The sequence below is a fragment of the Eulemur rufifrons genome, chromosome 30 (assembly GCF_041146395.1).
Source record: "Eulemur rufifrons isolate Redbay chromosome 30, OSU_ERuf_1, whole genome shotgun sequence".
NCBI lineage: Eukaryota > Metazoa > Chordata > Mammalia > Primates > Lemuridae > Eulemur > Eulemur rufifrons.
The window spans coordinates 104,813,652-104,820,091 of record NC_091012.1 but is presented as its reverse complement, the minus strand read 5'-3'; positions in this window follow the sequence as shown (position 1 = coordinate 104,820,091).

The following is a 6,440-nucleotide window of genomic DNA, read 5'->3' as shown; positions in this document are numbered from 1 at the left end:
ACCCTAGTGGGGACTCTCTGTGGTAGCTACACCACTGCAAAAATTCTCTGCCTGTGCCCCCAGGCTATCTGTGACATCCTTTGAAATCTAGGTGGAGGCTGTCATGGCTCCATAGCTGTTGCGTGCTGTGCGCCTACAGAATTAGCATCATGTGGACGCTGCCAAGGTTTACAGCTTGTGCCTTCTAAGGCAGTGGGTTGAGCCACACCTGGGCCTTCTTGATCTATGGCTGGGGTGACTGAGGGCACTGCACCAGAGTTTAAGGAGCAGAGTCCTGAGGTGGCACAGAGCAGTGAATGCTGAGGTCTGGTGGGCACCTCTCTAGAAACCTTGCCCTCAAAATCCTGTCCTTCTTCCAAGATCTCGGAAATGCCTTCAGGGCCATTCTCCCACTACCTTGAAGAATAGAACTTTCTGTCCATATTAATCACTTTAGCAAACAGTCATTTGGCCACACCATTAGTATTCTCTTCCAAACACGCTTTTTTATTCTTTCCATGGCCATGCTGAAAGTTTTACAAATCTTTCCATTCTGCTTCTCATTTAATTATAAACTCTACCTTTAAATCAGTTCCCTCTTCTCTCATTTTACTGTAAACAGCCAAAGAAACCAAGCAGCACTTCAAACACTTTGCTGCTTAGATTATTTCTTTTGCCAGATATCCTAGTTCATCAACTTTCAAGTTCTGCTTTCCACAAAGTCCTAGGAAATGGACAAAATTCCATCAAGTTCTTTGCAACTATGTAACAAGAATGGCTTTTACTCCAGTTCCCAATACCTTGTTTCTCAGTTCTGAGAACTCACCAGAATGGCCTTTCCTGTCCATATTTCTACCAACATTCTTATCATGACCACTTAAGTAATCCCTAAGAATATTTAGGCTCTCCCTACAGCTCTTATCTTCTTCCGAGCCCTCACTAGAATTGACCTTAATGCTCCACTCATGGAAAACTTGGCTCGCTCTTCCAAATTCTTCCAGCCTCTACTCATTTCCCAGTTCCAAAGCCACTTCCACATTTTAAGGTACTTGTTATAGCAATATGCCACTTCTCAGTACAAATTTTCTGTCTTAGTCCATTTTATACAGCTATAACAGAATACCAAAGATTGGGTAATTTATAATGAACAGAAGTTTATTTGGGTTATGGCTTTGGAGGCTGGGAAGTCCAAGATTGAGGTGCTACATCTGGTGAGAGCCTTCTTGTTGTATCACAACATGCCAGAAGGCATCACATGGACAAGAGAGAGAGAGAAGGCCAAACTCATCCTTTATAAGGACTTCACTCTTGCAATAACGAACCCACTCCTACAATAACAGCATTAATCCATTCATGAGCACAAAGCCCTCATGAACTAATCACCTTTTAAAGGTCCCACCTCTCAACAATGTTGCATTGGAGATTAAGTTTCCAACATATGAAATTTGGGGGACACATCTAGACCACAGCAACTAGTAGGGAGCACAAATTAGGACTCACATGATATCCAGAGGGGTCTAAAGGCTGGAAAAGAGAATTCCATGACACAAACCATTTTTGCTTGCCTCAGCAGCTGATGCCTCACTTTGCAGAGTGACACTAGAGACTTCTGAAGTCCACAACTTCAGCCTGGAAGGAGGAAAAGGGAGACAAATCTTTCAACTTGAATGGGATTTTCAAAGATGTACCAGGTATAGTCTATTGTGAGTCCACAAAATTCCCACTCCCAACCTCTTCCTTGGATTTCAGGAGCTGGAAGCCTCAAGACAATATTTCTCAGACTCCCTTGCCAATGCAATCTCTCTGGACAAAATTTGGAGGAGAGAAGAGAAGTAGAAGCCATACTTTTTCTCTATCAGGGACAGGAGACAAGTATCTTTTGGCAGATGTGAGTTTTCACAGCACCCTGATAAATTCCTTTCTAAGCTAATCATCTTGGGGCCTCTTGGGGCCATGGGACACTCATGGTATTAGCAATGGTATTCTGCAGTTTTCTGACCTCTGGATGGCAGAAACAACCGTGATCTTCTAGACCATGGTGATCCAGAAAGCTAGTTGTGGCCCCTGACCTTTGCTCTTCCATGTTCTTTCTTACTTCCAGGAATGATGATGACCACAGTGTCTTGGAAGCCATTTTGAAAAGGGCAGACATGGCAATACCCTGGGTCTATATGAAGGAGCACTGCCTGATAATATGGAATACCCATGGTTGATTCTTACGTGAGCAAGAAAGAGATTGCATCTGAGCCATTATATTGTGGGTCTAATTATTCCAATAGTTTGGCCTAACCAGAGTAGTATAAAAGTTGTAGTACACATCTAGTTATTGGCAGTCCCTAGAATTTATGGACAGGCAACTGGGCTTACAAACGGTATCTGAGCATCTGAAAGGTTGCTGTAGCTACATTTTTCCCAGGATGGTGCCTGCATGAGCATGCAGACCTGTGAAGGGATCTGTTTTGGCCTTTTTCCTAGGCTCAGTATATCCAAGTCCTCCTGAGCAGCTATGTGTTTATGTGTTCAGTACAGCATGAGGGCAAGAAGGCCTGGAATGGAGATCACCCTGGTTTTTCCTGCAAAGTCATGAATAATCTGACATTGAACAATGCCCATTCTTTATTACTCTCATCCCTAGAACCCCTGGGCAACAGAGGAAGGAATGAGGGAGAGAGGAATGGGGGAGGGAGGAACATTGGCTGAAAAGTCAAGTAGAGTAGGTCCTAGTTCCAGTCTGCTAACAACTCCCTGAAGAATCTTTTCTCTCCTTGCAACTCAGAGTCCTCACCCCCAGAAAGGGAGTTGTTGAGGGGTCTCAGTAGTAAGATTCATAGAACACATAAGTCTTATTCCTCATCCCTTATTCTCCAGGTCTTCGTGTGTGTGTGTGTGTGTGTGTGTGTGTGTGTATGCATATGTTTTTAAGAAATTCTAATGCTTGGAAGCCATAGCTGCCAAACCAGAGGGTTGCTCAAATCTTGTTTTGACTCAAAGTGTGGTCCAAAAACCATAGTATCAGCATTACCTGGGAGCTTGTTAGAAAGGCTGAATCTCAGGCCTACCACACAAGTACCGAATCAGAATCTGCAATTCAACAAGATCCCTAAAGGGACTCCAATGCACATTAAAGTCTGAGATGTACTTCTCCAGAGAACCTGAAATGATACAAATGGCAGCCTGAAAAAAGAGTGGGATTTGAAGTTAGGAGACCTAGGTGCTAGTTTTAGTTCTGCCACTTACTGGCTGCCCAAATTAAGCAAGTCATGTAATCACTCTCACCCTTTTTCTTGAATGGGGTGCTCTAATAATTACAGAATGGTGTAGAGGTCAGTGGTGTGTGTTCTGGAGCCAAAGTACCTAACCTTAAACCTTTATTTATGATCTATGAAACTTTGGGTGAATTGCTTGACATCTGCAGGCTTCAGTCTCCTTATCTGTAAGATAGGGTATAAGAATGATGAGGGATATTAGTAATTTTTAAATGAAGTAATTGATGTAAATCACATAGCACAATGGCTGGCATAGTCTAAGTCTACAGTACATCTTATTATACCCTGGCTTACTATAGTATCTTTCAAGAACAGAAAGACACCTTGAAAGTAGAGTTGCCGGGGTGCTACCTGAAGTCTTCCACCGTTCGTTTTTATCACACTCCTCAACAACGGGCACAATCACCCAAAACTGGAACTTTAACCTCTACGCCATCAGACAGCTATAACATTGGCTTCATAAAATCCCCAGGGCTAGGAGCAGAGAGAGTAATGCAATCCAATCGGGAGACAAGCACTTCCAACTGGCCTTCCCTTCCCTACGGGAACTCACAAAGTCCAAACAATAGAACATCATCAGGGCATTGCCTGATGGGCCTGTCACCACTCCCTGGAGGGAAAGCTTCCAGGAAGAGGCAGGGACCAGGAACCTTCAGCAAAACATGAAACCACAGCAAGAGAGCAAGCATAACTCAGCTCCTGCCCACTGCAATTACTCAGGAACTCTGCCCCTTGGATGTAGAAAAAGCCCAGCAGTGCTTCCCAGTAAGCTACTATTCAGGTCTGGAATTTTCTGAAAAATGACCTGGAAAGTCATTTTTTGAGGGCAGGGTCAAACTGGATTTCAGAAGGTTTACACCACTGGGATGACTGAAACAATTGGTAGACTGGGTACCAATGCACATGATAACATTGTAGCATCGGAAAGAAAATAGATAAATTTCAACTCAGGAAGAAGCCTAACTTCTGCATTAAAAAGTGTTTGCAGCTAGATATAAGTAGTGATCCTGGGCAAGGTTGGTGCCAGGCACAGGCACATTATGCAAGAAGATGGCAAAAGTGAAGCCTATGGTATGGAAAGGCCCAGCAAGGGCACCAGCATGTTGCATAGTGTGTGGGAGAGGACAATGGGAAAACTAACACCATTTACCAGGTGCCTGCCATGGGCTATTTCTGGACTTGGGGCTCTAGAGATGTTCCTTTGAACAATAACTACAGCCATCTAGGACAGGGGGGTCCGAGGCTATGGCAGATAAGACAGGACTAAGGCTCAAGAGGCCAGTAAATAGCGGATTCAAGCCTTCTTTTCCAATGGTCGAACAGCCCAGGCAGAGTGTGGGTTGGAAAAACACTTTTGTGTGTTTCTTGATTCCTCAGTGCCCATGTCATGACTGGCAAATGCTGGCACTGCAATAACAGCATGCTTTTCACCAGGCCCCATCCAAAGCATCAGCTCCTTCTGCTTCTGTGCAAGCACCTCTTCCTGCAGAATCAGGATGTGGGGGGGAGTCTGGCCAGGGCCACAGACCAAGTGCTTCTGCAGCTTGGGATTTCTCTACTGTCTTCAGGACACTGTCATACCAACACTATTAACCCTTTCCTGCCTGGTGATAATGATATCTGAAGAGAAGGTTATCAGGTCACCTCTCCTCTAGAAATAAATGGCTTGGTATCTCTTAACCTGGCCGTCATTTACACATACACAGGAAATCCTCAATGGGTGATAATTCATTGCCCACAGGCCCAAGGGAAAACAGGCTCTTTTCCTGGGATTTCTACAGGAGGCTTAGACAGGGTCACTTCCCACGTCTGGACTGAGTTTGCAGGTTGGGCCTTGACTCATCCAAAACACCCAGGATTGTGAGTTAACTTCAGAGAAGAAAGGAAGAGGAGAAAGAAACATGTTCAAATGGAAATTAAATGTCTGATGGATTCCATGATGGCAGCTGACATTCACATCTATGAACAGTGTCTGGCACTAGCTGGCTCCAGCGCACAAGGAATTGCTGTGTACCTGGGCTGAGACCCTGCCATCCTGACCCAAGGAGGTCTGCTTGGTGACCAGGCAGGCACAGCAAGCACAGAGAACACATTTGGCTTCTCTCCTTCAGACCCTGACAGGAAACAGAAAGCTTTCCTCCAGGCCATCACAGGCCTTTTTAGCAAGCCATGTTGCCACTGGCTGGCATTCTCTGAGAGAATGGCTCTCCACTATTTTACAATGCATTTCCCAAAAAGCAAAACCCAGATTTTCCCAGGGGGTCTAGGATCCCAGGAACTGGAGCTCCTGCATTTGTTAGAGAAAAGTACAATGAGGCCAAGGTTCCCCCAGATTTACGCCTGCCAGGCAGAGAAAGCGGCTTTCCTCGCTCTGCCTGACCTCCAAGGGTGGGGTCCACTGAGTCAGGCCAGAAAGTCCCCGGACTGGGGGAGGGGTGTTGCCCAAAACCACTGCCTGATCAAATTAAAAAGCTTCTGCACAGCCAAGGAAGCTATTATTAGAGCGAATGGACAACCTACAAAATGGGAGAAAATATTTGTATGCTACACATCCAATAAAGGGCTGATAACAAGAATCTATATAGAACTTAAGAAAATTAAGAAAAAAAAATCAAACAACTCCATCAAAAAGTGGGCAAAGGACAGGAACTGAAACTTTTCAAAAGACAGAATAATGGCCAGCAAACATGTAAAAAAGTGTTCAACATCTCTAATCATTAGGGAAATGCAAATCAAAACTACAATGAGATATCACCTAACTCCAGTGAGAATGGCCTTTATCAAAAAGTCCCAAAACAACAAATGCTGGCATGGATGTGGAGAGACGGGAACACTCTTAGAGTGCTGGTGGGACTGCAAATTAGTACAACCCCTGTGGAAAAGTAATTTGGAGATATCTCAAAGAACTAAACATAGAAATACCATTTGATCCAGCAATCCCACTACTAGGCATCTACCCAAAGGAAAAAAGGACATTCTATAATAAAGACATCTGCACTTGAATGTTTATGGCAGCACAAATCACAATTGCAAAGACGTGGAAACAACCCAAGTGCCCATCAATACATCAGTGGATAAATAAAATGTGGTATACTTATACCATGGATTACTACTCAACTACAAAAAACAATGGTGAACTAGCACCTCTTAAATTATCCTCGGCACAGCTGGAGAACATTCTACAAAGTGAAGTAC